Raw genomic sequence first — 16,168 nt, forward strand, 5'->3', positions numbered from 1 at the left:
ATGCAGGAGAGCTGTTAATGTATGTTTGTCCGGGACACTAAGCTTCACACAGAGCTTAGTCTCTGTTGTGGGTGCGAACTAGTAGGTAGATGGGGTGTTAGGGGTCTTCCCAATTCAAAGACCCGGGAATCTCCCCTCAGGCGGCCGAGGAGATGCCCTAAGCGGTTCTAATTGGCTGGTGTTTCTGCTCTCTCGTTGTAGTCTATTTGTGTCTACCTATCTTTATGGTGACAATCCTGTGGTCTGGAAGTGCTATCCCTTTCAGTAACTCTTTTGCGCTGTTCTCTGCAGTGTGTGCTGCTTGGTCATCCTCCTCCTCCCAGCTGCCCCTCAATCCCCTCTCAGGTGCTGCTTATCTCCTCTTGCTGCTCTCATTGTCTTTCTTATTTGAAAGTTCATATCCCCTAGGAGGAGTCATCAGGCTGTAACCTGTTTGATAGGTGGGACTAGTGCTACAGTTTCCCACAGGGTCACGTTGACATAACATCTAACTGCCACAACAGCTAAAGGCAAACTGCTTGTGCTGCTCCTTTAAAACTGGAATTGAGAAAAACACATTTGCCCAATTAGTAGCTGCTATCAGATACTAGAAGAGATATTAATCTACTCAAGCAATAAAACCATTTCTGGGACAGTAGCTGCAATTGGAGTCACCACCTGGATAAGTTTCCAGGCACCCCCTGCCATTCTCTAAGATCCATCTGTTTTTTTGCACTGACCAAATTGACAGGGACAGAAGAGGCATTTTCTGCCTGCAATATGGGAATTAACAGAAGACCTTGTGAGAACAGGTTAGTAAGCAGGTCAACCTTGAAGCTAGGCCCTAATGAATGTCCTCACACAGCAGTGCTGCTGGAGATAAATCTGACAGCACACTGATCCAGAGACAAAAGCTGAGATTGCAATTTAAAGAGCCTCAAGGGTGGTCTAAATAACTAATTAGAAAGCTAATTGTACATCTGTGGAGTGGCAAACTCCTCCCCTTTAAAACTGTCTTTTAGAAACTAGGAGTCTTCCCCTAGACAATGAATGACCCTTCTTAATTTGTGAAAGGGGCCCCCACTACATTCCGGGAGCAAAGCATATTTTATCTATGCTTAAGGTATCCTTTTCACCATGCCAGAAGGACTCACATACTTTCTTTGGAAATGATTCTATCTATGCTTTAATAAAATTGTTGCCCAGCCTGTGTGATCACAAGGTGTAGATGGGATCAGAAAGTGTTAGGGAGCTAGAGGCAGAAACCTCTACCTCTACCTGCCAAGGCCTCCCTCCACCCTTACAGACTGTGGGAAGCTGCTCCAGGCTGGATGGCATGAATAAATTCAGGCAGTTGAGACGAAGCCAGTACTCTTGGGAGGACCTCAATCTAGGCCAGGTGAGCTTAATTGAGTCAATGGAGTCAACCAGTACTGTCAACCACGCCTCCCAGTGGAGGGCCCTGAAAAGTCAGAATTGCAAGGAGATGACAAGCAATTCTCCAGGTCTCCAGACCCCATATGCTAATTGCCATACATTCCTCACTACCCCTGTAAAAACCCTCGCCCCCAGCTGCTGAATGGGACTTCCCTGACCTGTCTGCCTAGGTAAGGAAACCTTGGCAGGGAGCCGCAGGAGCCGCCCTACTGCCCCACCTAATAAAGCTATTTCTGTTTCTGCTTTCCTTGTCCTGTCAGTTATGTCTGTCTTCCTCCCTGTACCTCAGTTTCACCTTTACATTTCTATCCTTTATAAAAATTCACTTGGATCACAAACCAGGCTTCGGTGTGAATTCATTCTCATGGGAAGCCAATGACCCAGGTATTTCCACCTGAGGAATCTAACAGTATCAGACATCAGGAGACCCCAAACCATCATATGATGTGAATGAAGGGAGTTGGATGGAGACTCAAAGCCCATCTGTAGACAATTGGACATCCCTCACAGGAGGGACAAGTCAGCCAGAGTGCAGTACAGCACCAACGAGACACACATTTCTTTAGTTCTTTAGTGCTTCCCGCACCCCACCCCACCCACCTATCATGACCCCACTTCTACTTTACAAATCCCAGTTCTAGCTTACAAATCTAGCTAGACCAGATGGTACAGATAAGAGCTCTTGTCACACGGGATCCAGGACAGATAAACACATCAGGAACAGTAATGGGAGTAGCAATACTATCAGCGTAGGCCACTTAGGGGGAATGTAGGGGGAGAAGGGGGAGAAACAGAGAATTGATTACAATGATGATGTAGACATAACCCCCACACCCTGAGGGGGACAAACAACAGCAATGTGGGTGAAGGGAGACAGAAGATGGTGTAAGATAGGAAAACGATAATAATTTATCAAGGGTCTTGAGGGTGGGAGGGTGGGTGAGGGAGGGAAAAAAGGAGCTGATATCAAGGGCTCAAGTAGAAAGAAAATGTTTTGAAAATGATGATGGCAACATATGTACAAATATGCTTGACTCCACTGATGTATGGATTGTTATAAAAGAGATGTAAGAGCCCCTAATAAAGTGATTAAAAAACCCCACACTAAAAACTGGCTTAACCGCTGCTGGTGCTTGTGTGTGTGTAAGCACAGCTTATACCTGGACCCTTACAAACCACATAGGTCTAGAGTTTGCTAGTCCCCCCATAGACAACAGCTCAGTTCGGAAGTAATGGTCTCCAGCCCTATATTCTTCAATTCCTTGATGGTGCAATCTTTGCACCCTGATCTTTGCAATCCCTCCAGGAAAACATAATTGCGTTGGCTTTACCATTTTCCTAAGTAGAGGTAGCTTTACTAGCTTCCACTCCTGCCCCTGCCATAGTAGTCCATGTTCTAGAGTCAGGTAGCCATATGGGGTACTGGCAGTCAGTGAGTCTGTCTATTCCATTTATGTGTTCTAGAACAGGGAAATTACTATAGAATAGGTTTGGGCTAATACTGGATCCCCTGTGAGATCAACCTGAGCTAAGACTCCATTATAACTTGACCTTTATATGCTCCTAGTCTGATTGTGGGACCTTAAAATTTAGGGTCACTTAGATTAATGTCAGTTTGGAGCCAATGTCCAGTAACCATCCCCAACGTCTGATTATTTCCTTTCTCCAATGAATTGTCACTTATAAAAGGCGCAGTTTCCACTGGGCAGGCCTGGGAGAAAGGCTAACTATGCATTTTTTTTATTAGTGTAGTGGGTGCCTTCCTCAAAGGGACCTGGCTTCCCCGTAAATGAAGGGTTTGTGAACTGGCTCAATTTTTGGGAATTGATCGAGCATTTGCGACTCTATATCTGGCTATTTGAATTAGACTGCTATTCAACTGGCCTAGAATTTTTCAACTTGTACAGATCAATGATAGATTTGGTAGGTTTCTCATTTATTTCACTCCTAGGGACACTCTGCTTAGGTATCCAATGCCATACAAATCAGGCTATTCTGTTACTACTTTGACTCTGCTAACCATTTGGCAACCACACCCACCTTGTCTCTGTTAAATGCTACTGCTTACCGCCTACTACCATGGGACCCAATCAGCCATGTTATGTGCAAACGTCTTAATTAGGGTATTTTCCACTGTCAAAACTGGCTCAAAATAAAATATCAATCACAGCAGTCTTTAGAGATACTTATGATCCCTTCAGAAATTTGTTTCCCACTGAGAGAAAAGGTGTGTCCTCAGTGCATTCCATTTGTGAGTCTATGGGTCTGCCCTGAAACACGCCCATTCCCTTAATCCTCTAAAGTATACCAAGCTAGGTCTGGTACTTCAACTTAACTTGCTCTAAGCCACTGCAGAAGCTTTGCTTCAGTAAACCAAACAGATAAACTATTAGATTCTGTCCTAACGTCTGGTGCTGAAACACTGACTGAAGGATCAGTGCTTAGTTGGTCCACGTCAACACATTCAGACTGATGCAACCGTTCGCTCCTTGCATCATCATCTCACTCCCGCACACATTCCTCGGGTCTCTGCCTGTACATACTAGAAAATGCTAGCAGTCCTTTAAGAGGATAGCACAGCTCTTTCTGGATCAATATTTGGAGGTCACCTTTGGGATTACTGAGACAAGTTTAGAGGCAGTGTCGAAGCAGGCATGAGTGTCGAAGGTGTTTCCCAGCAAGTGTCAGCATTATCTTGCAAGGCATCTGCGGCAGGGAATGCTCCAGATACAACTCGAGGTTCCCTATCAGCAGGGAAAGTTGGGCTAAGCTCAAGTGCAGGTGGAGGGGACAATGGCTTTACTAATGATGGATTAAACTCTTCAGATGTGAGTGGTAGTGTTGTTGGCTGAAGTAACTCAATGGCATGTCAAGGATCCATGTTCTGATATTTCTGAGAATAATCTTTCCGTGTGTCCCTATGATGGTTCGATTTTATATCAGTTTGATGCATCTGTGTGAAAGTATGGGTAGAGTTCAATCTCAATAAGGCCCTCTCCTTGGAGGAGGTGCCCAATTTAGAGAGATGCCATGGACAACTTTCCTTCCCTCTCCCTCCATCCTGCTTACCTTGATTCTGCATCTCTAGGATTCATGGCCGAGCCGGCCTGCTGATCATAGGAGCTGCAGTGCCCTGCCCTCTTCCTGCTGACCTTACATCCAGATGCTCTTGCCCCTACTGGCCTGTGATTTTCCCGATTCCTGCTTTGCCTTTGCTTCATTGGCTGGAAGCTGGGTGAGTCTAAAGGGGACTTCATCTAGCATCTGACCCATGGACTTGAGTTGAACTGGGCTGGGCTTCCTGATGTAAATTTATTTTTGCTATAAAGTTATTTGAGTGTAGTTTGATTTATTTCTCTAGAAAACTCAGCGTAGCACAGTCCTCTCCACCGTAACTTTCAGGTTCCCATTTAGTCCCAATCCATGCTCTCCTATTAACATCAGAAATCATTCTAAGTAGAGGGTTCAGTTAGTGTTGTAATTCAGCCACTCTTTTTTTTTTTTAGATTTAGTACCTTTTAAAAAAACATTTTATTAGGGGTTCATACAACTCTTATCACAACCCATACATATACATACATCAATTGTATAAAGCACATCTATACATTATTTGCCCTAATCATTTTCAAAGCATTTGCTCTCCACTTAAGCCCTCTGCATCAGGTCCTCTTTTTTTCCACCCCTCCATCCCCGCTCCTCCCTCCCTCATGAGCCCTTGATAATTTATAGATTGTTATTTTGTCATATCTTGCCCTATCCAGAGTCTACCGCTCCCCCCCCCCCCTTCTCTGCCGTCCATCTCCCAGGGAGTAGGTCACATGTGGATCCTTGTAATCAGTTCCCCCTTTCCAACCCACTCACCCTCCACTCTCCCAGCATCGGCCCTCACACCCCTGGTCCTGAAGGTATCATCCACCCTGGATTCCCTGTGCCTCCAGCTCCCATATGCACCAGTGTACAACCTCTGCCCTATCCAGTCCTGCAAGGTAGAATTCGGATCATGGTAGGTGGCGGGAGGAAGCATCCAGGATCTGGGGGAAAGCTGTGTTCTTCATCGGTACTACATCGCACCCTGACTGACCCATCTCCTCTCCTAAACCCCTCTATGAGGGGATCTCCAGTGGCCGACAAATGGGCTTTGGGTCTCCACTCTGCACTTCCCCCTTCATTCACTATGGTGTGTCTGTGTGTGTGTATATATATATGTGTGTATATATATATATATATAGCATGATGCCTTATACCTGGTCCCTTTGGCACCTCTTGATTGCACAGGCTGGTGTGCTTCTTCCATGTGGCCTTTATTGCTTCTGAGCTAGATGGCCGCTTGTTCACCTTCAAGCCTTTAAGACCCCAGACACTATCTCTTTCGATAGTCGGGCACCATCAGCTTTCTTCGCCACATTTGCTTATGCACCTGTTTGTCTTCGGTGATTGTATCATGGAGGTGTGCAGCCAATGATTTGATTTTTTGTTCTTTGATATCTGTTCCCTTCGGGACCATGCAATCACACAGGCTGGTGTGTTCTTCCATGTGGGCTTTGTTGCTTCTGAGCTAGATGGCCGCTTGTATATCTTCAAGCCTTTTAGACCCCAGACACTATCTCTTTTGATAGCCGGGCACCATCAGCTTTCTTCACATTTACTTGTTCACCCGCTTTGGCTTGAGCAGTTGTGTCGGGAGGGTGAGCATCACAGAGTGCCAATTTAATAAAAGAAAGTATTCATACATTGAGGGAGTGCTACTATCTACTTTTTTGCGACACTTCGCTGTAGTACCTTTATCTTCAGTGATCATTTCATGAAGGTGAGTATTGAGCAGGGCCATGATAATTCTTTTTAAGTGTGAGCCCCCAAACCATTCCTGAATCTATGCTTTTTAAAAAATTTGCTAACTTAGGAGTTAATACAAATGTCATATTATTCCATAGTTCAATCACATCAAACAGAATTGTAAAATTGCTGCCACAATCAGTCTCCACACATACATTTCCCTCCTAGACTACTTGACATCATCTCCCTCTTACTTCCCCCGACCCTCTTTATCCTCGCCCCCCCCAAACTATTGTTATATTTTCTTTCTCAAAGTCTCTGGGTCTCATTTACTAAAAAGCAGAAACAAATAACAGCTTCAAGAAAGTGACCCCCATGGTGCTGCACCCCTGAGACACGCCTTAATATACCCAAGCACATGCAACACACAGTAGAGGGGCTGTCACAAGATTTCCAGAATACTAGATATCTTAACCCAGCATAAAGGGGGTTGATGTAACATGACCTTATTTGTCCACCAACCATCAGTACACCACTCTTGGTACAGCTGTTTTCTGCTTCCTCAGGCACCATGTATTTCCCGCTTAAGTCCTCATGTTACAAGTGTGTCTGAGGTAGAGTCTAGTTCACCCAGTGGGATTCCCATATGGGGCTCACTGATGTAGCCTCTGGAGCATGCATGCACCCCAAAGATCCAGGATTTGGTGTCCCAGCATTTTATGGCACCTGGTCTGCTTTCCTGGGATACCCCCCCCCAGATGCCCTACACCAGTTCTGCCCACCCATTGCATGCCACTGAAGACACCTCCCATTTATTGTTGCCAAGAGCATCCTCAGTCTTTTGTCCCCCACCTGGAGGTTAGCTCTCCCTCCCCTCCCTTCAACAGGCATGCACCTATGTACCCCCAAATTTGACCATTCCCTTTCATCTCCTGTGCGGCACCTCTCATCAGTAAACCCCATTCCTCCGACGGGGCTACCTCCCTCTCTGGGAGACCTCACCACAGATCTAAATGGCTACTATTCAGCGAACAGCCACTACCCCCTCGCACCCTCCATTTGATCCCAGCTGTTGTAAGGTGACCTCCGGCCAAGTGACCTACACTATACTCACCAGGAGCAGATGATGTGTAGGTCATTGGCACTGGTCCAGCTCGTTAGCGGCCTGTCTGACCCCAGCCAGACGACTGCATGGCCTGCACGCTTGAGCTTGCGCCCCTTCTGCTGCTTGTTCCTGCTGCTCTGGACTCACACAGTGCTTGTCCTTTCGTGCTTCACTCGCTTCCCTCAGCATGTCTTCCAGAGCCCTCCACGACGTGAGGGGTCTCATTGCTGTTCTTCAGGCATGCGCAGTACTCATCATGTTTATGTACCAGAGGTTTTTTATCCATTGTTGGGAATGGAGGCCGCTTCTAGCAATTGTGAGCTGTGCTGTGATGAACATGGGGGAGCAAATGTCTGCTTATGATGTTTTTTATTTCTTTGGGGTATATGTTCAGTAATGGTATTGCTGGATCATATGGTAGTTCAGTTGCCATCTGTTCTAGGTATCGCCATACTGCCTTCCTGAGTGTCTGTACATATTTACAAGTCCACCAGCAGAGGATAAGAGTTCCTATCTCACCACACACTCTCCAACATTTGCTGTTCTCAGCTTTTTTACTTTAACTGGGCTAGAGTTATGGGTATTAGGTGGTATCTCATGGTTGCTTTGACTTGCATTTCCTGGATAGCTAATGACTGAGAGAACTTACTCATATGTTTATTAGTTATTCGCATATCATCCTTTGTGAATCATCTGCTCCGGTCCTTTGCCCACTTTTTCATAGGGCTACTAGTTTGTTTTTCTTGCCACCTTGTAAATTCTGTAGATTTTAGTAATTAGTCCTTTGTTATGTCATTACTAAATATCTTTTCCCAGTCTATGGGTCTTTTTACTCTTTCAATGAAGTCTTTTAATGTATGCAAGTTTTTTATTTTTTAATATGTCCCACTATTTTGTTTTCTATGGATTGTGTCAGCTTTGTTATTTCTGATAGCCCATCTACTGCACTAGGGTTGCTAGTTTTGTCCCAGTTTTCTGATCCTGAGAGCTTTGGGTTTTACATTTAGGAATTTGATCCATCTTGAGTTTGTTTCTGTGCATGGGTGAGGCAGTCGTCTTTTTTTTGTTCTTCTGCAAGTGGATAGCCAGTATTTCCAATAGCATTTATTGAAGAGGTGTCTGCTTCCCATTTAATGTTTTTTAGGCCTTTGTCAACAATAAGTTCTCTGTCTGTGGAAGCTAGAGGGTAGACAGGTGTTATTTTTGTGAAGGGAAGACAATATAAAACAAGAGATTGGCAAAAAATATTGGAAATGAAAAGACAATGGTAGATTTAACGAGTTATTTAATGTAAAACTGATGTCTGCTCTATAAACCTTCACCTAAGTAACAATAGAAAATATTTTTAAAAACTTAAAAAAATTCTCTGTCTCTGAATTCTATTCTTTAATGACTATTTTAACACAGACACACACACGTTCTATTTTGTTACCATTAGACTCACAGTTTAATGATAAAAATTACATTAAAACAGAACAGAAAAGTTGGTGAAGGGAGACGTCGGACAGTACAAAAAAAATAAAAGGAATTTTTTTTAATTTATTTTTTTTAACAATTTATTGGGGCTGATACAATTCTTTTCAGTTCAAACATATACATACATCAATTGTATAAAGCACATCTGTACAGTCTTTGCCCTAATCATTTTTTCTCTTTTCTTCTTTTACATTTTATTAGGGACTCAAACAACTCTTACCACAATCCATACATATACATACATCAATTGTATAAAGCACATCCATACATTCCCTGCCCCAATCATTCTCAAGGCATTTGCTCTCCACTTAAGCCCCTTGCATCAGGTCCTCTTTTGAAATTTTTGTTTTTTAAAAAAGTGACTTAAATAAGAAAAACTGTGCATGAGCAGCCAGTAGTAACTATTGGTCTCTCTGCACTCGGAGGAAACAAGAGTGAAGTCAAAAGACATGTTGAATACAATTATTACAATAGAATGATGAACAACCCAAACATTAGTCTCTATAATCTTGAGCTTGGAAAACCTAAATGGTGCCTGACTACCGCTACCTATTACTCTGAACACAATCACAATGGAATGGGGGTAAAATGTGGAACAGAACTCATGATCATAAAACAGACTGGGTTTACTGGTTGAATGGAGTCTAGTAGCATACCCCAAGAATATAGCCAATGTCCTCTAGGCGTGGAACTGAAATGACCTTTTTAAAACCATCAACAGCTTAAAACCCAAAGGGCAGCATTTACCCAATGACAAAGTCCAGAGGGTTACTAAAGAAGGAGTGATGGTAAGAGAAAGCCCAGTGGGGAAGTGGGATGGCACATGGAAGGTATTGGAATGCATGTGCAAAATCAATGTGTATGAATTTTTCGATGTAAAACTGATGAACTTCTCTGTAAACCTTCACTTAATTGGCAATAAGTATACTTCCCTTCCCCCACCCTAACAGTTTCAGAGTCTCAAATGTTTTCGTGTGTTGTATCTTCATTTTCATTTGACTCTAAATATTCACTGGTTGTTTGTATAATGGTTTAATTTCCATATAATTGTGTATTTCAGTTTCATTGTGTTACCAAATTCTGTTTTCATTCAATTGTGATCAAGAAATATACATTGTCGCAGTCTGCTCCAGCAAGGGGACAGCATGCCACCAGCTGTTGTCAGTTGTCCAGTTCCCTCTGTGTCCCATTAGCTTCCCCCAGGGACGTCATCCTCCGAGCCTGGCGTGCCAGCGTGGGGTCTAGTCCCGCTCTCTTTCTCTTCCTCTCTCCTGGCCTGCCTCTGTGTGGGTGTGGCATGCTGGCTCCTCTCCCTAGCCTGTAGCTCTCTCTCTTCATGCATCCTTCCATGTGACCATGCTGTCCTCATGGTTTGGTGCTTCATAGTAGGGTCTACATGCACTCCAGGCTGGGAGAGGCAGCTCCTGGACAGTCTTGAAGGCCAGCGAAGAGACCCAGGATTTTTGTATAGTTCTTTTCTCTTTTTAAAAAATTTTTCTTATTGATTTACTATTTTTATTTTAAAAAATCATTTTGGGCTATGTCATAGTCGGCGTACCTACCTATATAGGATAGGTATGGGAGGCATGCTTGAGGTGAGAGCATTGGGACCAACGGTTCCAGGGAGACCTGGGAGGTCAGAGTGGTGGAGGAAGGGGGTGCTGAGCAGGCTGCGCCATGGACAGGGGAACAACTGGGGTGTCAGAGCCAGTAATGAGGATATAGGGATCCAAGGTGGGGGTGGTGGTAATGTTGGAGCAACAGCAGACTAGCTAAGGGGGTTACCAAGAGGCAGAAATAAGGGGAAAGTGGCAGTGGGACATGAGGAAGGTAAAAGGCAACAGAGGAAGGACCAAGGAAGCAAAGCAATGGATAGAGGTATAAACATAGTGGTGTGCATATGTAAATACATTAATCTACAAAAATAGAGGTATTGGCCCATGTACATATATTTATATGGCAATACCCTGAGGTAGGGGATGGACTTTGGGCATCCACTCATATCCTCCTTCCATTCAAGAACACTTTGTTCTATGGGGACCCAATGCCCATCTGTAGACAACTGGACATCCATTGCAGAGCGGTAGTGGGGAGATGAGTCACTCAGGCTTCAGTGTAGCAATAACGAAACTCACAACTTTCCTCTAGTTCTTAAACACTTCCTCCCCCCAACTATCATGATCCCACTTCTACCTTGCAAACCTGGTTAGACCAGAGGATGCACAGCGGTACAGTTGGGATTTGGAAACAGGGAATCTAGGACAGATGAACCCCCTCAGGACCAACAGTGAGAGTGGTGATACCGGGAGGGAAGGAGGGGTAGAAAGGGGAAACCAATCACGGGGATCTATATATAACCTCCTCTCTGGGGAATGGGCAACAGGAAAGTGGGTGAAGGGAGACGCCTGGCAGTGTAAGATAAGATAAAATAATAATTTATAAATTATCAAGGGTTCATGAGGGAGAGGGGAGCGGGGAGAGAGAGGGAGAGAAAAAAGGAAAATGAGGAGCTTATTCCAGGAACCAAAGCGGAATGCGAAGTTTGAGAATGATGAGGGCAATGAATGTATAAGTGTGCTTTACACAATTGATGTATGTGTGGATTGTGATAAGAATTGCATGAGCCCCAATACATAAATTTTTTAAAAAAGAGAAAGTTTTGTTCTAACCAGTCAGCAGCATGAGATGTTTACCCTCCTGACACAATCGCTGAAGACAAAATAGGTGCATAAACAAATGTGGTGAAGAGGGCAAATGGTGCCCAGTTATTAAAAGATATAGTGTCTGGGGTCTAAAAGGCTTGATGTCACACAAGCTGCCATTCAGCAGTGAAGCAACAAGTCCACATGGAAGAAGCACATCGCTGGTGCGATCATGAGGAGTCACAGGAACTGGGCATCAGCAGACACATAACAAATAAAAACGAGAGGGCTGGAGCAGAGATCCAAAGCTCATCTGTAGATAGTGGAACAATCTCCCCACAGAGGGACCACAGGGAAGGATGAGTCAACTTTCCTCTAGTTCTTAAATATTTCCTCCCCACCACTATCATGATCCCAATTCTATCTTAAAATCTGGCTAGACCAGAGGATGTACACGGGTACAGAAAGAAACACAGGGGATCCAGGACAGATGAACCCCTCAGGACTAGTGGTGAGAGTGGCGATAATTCAAGGGTGGAGGAAAGGTGGGATAGAATGGAGGAACCGATTACAAGGATCTACAATATAAGCCCCTCCCTGAGGAACAGGCAACAGAAAAGTGGGTGAAAGGAGATGTTGGACAGTGTAAGACATAACAAAATAATAGTAATTTATAAATTGTCAAGGGTTCATGAGGGAAGGGGGTGGGGAGGGAGGGGAAAAATGAGGAGCTGATACCAAGGCCTCAAGTAGAAAGAAAGTATTTTGAGAATGATGATGGAAGTAAATGTACACATGTGCTTGACACAATGGGTGTAGATATGGATTGTGGTAAAATGATTAAAAAAGAGAAAGGAATATAGTCATTGTACAAAAAATAAGAAAAGAATATAAGCCAGGTGACATTCCACCATTTCCAGATCTAGCTCTTTCTTTTTTATTAAATCAGTTTTTGGGGGGCTCGTACAACTTAAAAAATAGTTTTATTGGGGGCTTGTATAACTCTTATCACAATCCATAAATATATCAATTTTCAAGCACATTTGTACATTTGTTCTCATCATTTTCCCTTTTGTGTTCAACTTTGAGTGACTTTCTAGTATCATTCCTTCACATTTCTCACGTTGGAGGACTGGATTTAAGTTTTCTTGTATGGGAGTCTAATAGCTATGAACGCTCAGCTTTTATCTTGGAATACTTAACTTTTTTTTGAAGGACAATTTTTACAGTCCTTAATTTTTGAAGGACCGCTTTACAACTTGTACAGTGTAAGCATTTTTCATAAAACAAATATGGATAGATATAATCATATTTATCATATGAGCAAGGGGAACACTGCGGAGCATGTTTGGGAACATGGCAGGGCTGAAAGAGACAGGTTTTGTGCTACATTTTATTCATTCCTAAACAGTGTTATATGAAAAAAGAAACTTTTAATTAAAAATATCTTTTGAAAGAAGGGCTTGGCTCCCCTCCTTGACCCCAGTGAAAAAGCCTATCACTCATACCTGGCCTGCCCTCAAAAGATCAGGTGATATTTTTACATCATTTACCACAATTCATATGCATTCTGATTCAACCCATTAATTGCAGCAATACCGTCAATGTACCATTTGAGTTCAGTTCCCGATCTGCAGGGGAAGAGTGCAAATCTTGGAGGTCCTGCCTATCTCTGTTCGATCAGTAAACCTGGCATCCTTTAGGGTTATGTTCTTAACTTCTCCCCCACTCTAGACAGAACCTTCTGTTGTGATCCTTTTCATAACACTTGGTCATGGTAGCTGGGTGCCGAACAATGTTTTCAATTTCTAGGTTGTGAAGACTGACGTTTTCCTGGTCCTTCAGTCTGGGCACTTAATTCGGAGACCTGGGTTTGCTGACCTGGGTTTGACCAGAGCCTGAGCTGAATGTCTTTGGGTTGAGGCTCATAGCAGAGTTGTATGCCACTTCGGGTGTTTATTAGCATACCTGAAACTCTGTAATGTGTCCTGTTAAACACCTACCCTGAGCATTTCTCTTGGCACTATAACTTATTGAGTTATTAAATTCTTTCATCACGCATTTTGTCTGTGAGTTTCTGTGTAGCCGTTGCAATGGATACATGCAAAAGTAAAAGAGTGGACACTAATCAAGACTATATAATGCATATATAATAAATGTACAAAGAGACCAGGAGACTTACTTACCATCTTTGGGATAGTGCGTGCCTTTAGGACGAGTAAAAGGTTGCAATCAATAGAATACGACCTTCACCTCTATCTAAAATATTTTATATCTTTTAAAAAAATTTTCAAAATATTATATTAAATGTATCTAGTTGATGGGTATATGGGTTTTCTCCTAAAACTGTATTTTCTAATTATTTGAGATATTTTATAATTGAAGAACAAAGGACAAAATTGAAATTTTTTAATTGAAAAACTGCAAATACAGTGACTCATTTCACATTACAGTAGTACATTCAGATAAACAAATGACCATCAATTTTGGTATAAAACTATATTTTTATCTTTTTTAACATATAGTTCAATTCCCAGTGCAAAAACACTCCAATGAAAAAAAGATTAATGTACAATAAATACAAGCCTACAGATGTAACCACAGTACCAATATTTACATGTGGTAAAGTGGTTCCACAGGAACAAGAGTCCTCCCCTTTATTGTCTAGAGGACACTCTGCTTACAGAGGGAAGCCCTTCTGGAAAGTCTGCACTCAGCAGCCATTGGGAAGTGTAACAGAGGACAGAGCTGAATAACCAGACAGTAAAGCTCTTAGGTTCAGGGTAATGGTTTCATGGGACATACCATTATTTGGCTTATTAACATGTTTGGTGCTTCTGTTCTACCTCCTCCTTCAGTTGTCAGGCACAGTTGGTGTCGATTCATGTGGAACAACAGAATCGAATAGAGTAGGATTCTGGAATGCATGGCTAATTAGCTGCCTCCATAAACAATGCCCTCCTTTGTCACAAGTCCAAATGAACTGCATGGTGCCTGGCTACCACTGCTGAGCATTTTGATCAAAGAGTTCAGAGAAGGATCCTGAACAAAATGGGGCAAAAATACAGACAAGAATATAAAATTCTCACAATTCCCAACTTTCTGGAGCCATGGAGGGTGGCTGAACTCCTAAAACTATTGCCTTAAACCAGAAATGTATCATAATGTCTTCTTGAAACCAAGTAATAGTTTGGCTTAACTAGTAAAAAAAAAGTCTGCTTTGAGCTTGATGATCTTTTAACAACTATGTATGTGGAATAAAATGGAAAACAACTTGAAGTATTTGCCTGGGACTTTAAACAAAAAACAAAGCCAACCACACTGCCATGAAATCAATTCTGATTCACAATGACCTTACAGGACCGAGTAGACCTGCCCCTGTGCGTTTCTGAGACCGCAACTCTTCATGGGAGCAGACAGCCATGTCTTTCTCCCAAGTCTGTTGGATTTAAAGTGCTGCTTTTGTGGCTAGCAGCCCAGCGCTGTCATCACCATGCCACCTGGACTCCCCTGGAACTCTAAGGGGAGTGAATTTATGCTAACAGATGAGCAACAACTCAAAAAAGCTGAAAATGGCTACAGACCGGAGGAATATAATCCGTATCAGCAAACTGTATACATTAAAAACTGCTGAAGTGATGTATGTTTTGTTGTGTGTCTGCTTAAGAAAACATAAATGAAATTTAAAAGGAAAAATATGATAAAGCTGTCTAGAGCCCTACTTTACATTTTAATCTTTGAAGCCAAAGTCACTACGAATTGTAATCGACTCGATGGCAATGAGAGCTTAAGTCGAAAATGCAGTATTGGAACTGCATTATCTTAACCCACTTTCTCTGTCAGGCCTGACCAAGTGTTTCCATCATGTTTTCCCAGTGGTAAAATTGGGAGTTTTATAAAAATGTGCTCTTGTCCAACACGTGTATGTTCCCAGGATCTGGCACAGAGCAGATGTTGCTGGAACAAGCCAGACACCACAGTCACCCTGTTTCTGAGGACCATGGCCAATAAGCTGCAAGTGATTAAGGCATCACAGTGGCTCAGGTTTTAAGATTTTATTTTCAGAATGAATTCCAAGAAAGCAAGCAGTCTTTACACACAGAGGGATGCTGGAGAAATCTTACTGATTAATTTGTTGAGAGCTCTGAGTTTTTCTTCCAAGATGAGGCTGTTTTTCTCAGCTCCTCTTTGTTTCTCTTCAGTAACCTGGAGGGCTTTTAGCAGGTGTGCGTTCTCCACATAAAGCTCCTTGAGCAGCAAATTGGACTTCACGCTGTTTTCAAACTAGAGAGGGAAGAGAGCCACCCATTACTGTGAGTGCAGGGAAGGGGTACATGCTCCCGACCCTGTTCATTCCACGGTCGTTGAAATGATAACTTTAGGCTCTTAAGGATATAACAAAAATATTGCGTGTATGACACTTCTTGTTACCCTGAAGTGAGACCTCCAACTGAGGGTGTGATGAATTATGTACTGGAGAAAATTTAAGGGAAATTGTGGGAATCAGTTTAACCGGAAGACCCAAGAGTCACAAATCAACAGTTCTCAGAAAGGCTATTGTACGATACAATAATGAATTGCAAAGAATGACAACAATTTTTGGTTCTTTACTGCCCCTTGCCCTAGGAATCACTGTGGCCCTGACCCCCACTGCTGTTTCCTGGGTCTGAGCTTTCTGCCAAACCCATACGGTTTCACAGATGTGAATGACAGGAAACACTAGCAATGACCTCATTCAAAATACAAGGGCACAAGA

The sequence above is a fragment of the Tenrec ecaudatus genome, chromosome 18 (genome assembly GCF_050624435.1).
Source record: "Tenrec ecaudatus isolate mTenEca1 chromosome 18, mTenEca1.hap1, whole genome shotgun sequence".
NCBI lineage: Eukaryota > Metazoa > Chordata > Mammalia > Afrosoricida > Tenrecidae > Tenrec > Tenrec ecaudatus.